This window comes from Pichia membranifaciens (assembly GCF_001661235.1).
Source record: "Pichia membranifaciens NRRL Y-2026 unplaced genomic scaffold PICMEscaffold_9, whole genome shotgun sequence".
NCBI classification, from domain to species: Eukaryota; Fungi; Ascomycota; class Pichiomycetes; order Pichiales; family Pichiaceae; genus Pichia; species Pichia membranifaciens.
Genome location: NW_017566990.1, coordinates 237,386 through 237,857, shown reverse-complemented (window position 1 = coordinate 237,857; position 472 = coordinate 237,386).

Genomic DNA, 472 nt, shown 5'->3' with positions numbered 1-472 from the left:
TTTCTGTCCACCTTATCACCAGCCCAATCGGAGTCGCAGTAACCAACTAAATTGAAACTCGTGGTCTTCTTGAATACTAATCCTAAACCGAGAGTACCTTTTATGTACCGAAGAACATGTTTAGCAGCAGCATAATGATTTGCATACGGGGTTTTGATAAACCTTGACAGGGCCGAGGCCGCATATGACAAATCGGTCCTCACTGTATTCGCAGCAAACAATAATTTCCCCACCATGGTGCGATACAGGGAAGCATCTTCATCAGACAGCGGCTTACCCTCAGGGGCCAAGGACGAACCAGCAGCAAGGGGAGTCTGAACTGTATTACAGTCAGACATATTGAAATCACCCAAGAATCCTGCTAAGTACTGACCGAGATGCATGGAAACCACACCAGGACGTTGGGAAACTTGCATCCCTAAGAACCGAGAAACTGCACCAAGATCCTTCATTTTGAAATGAGAAGACAGAA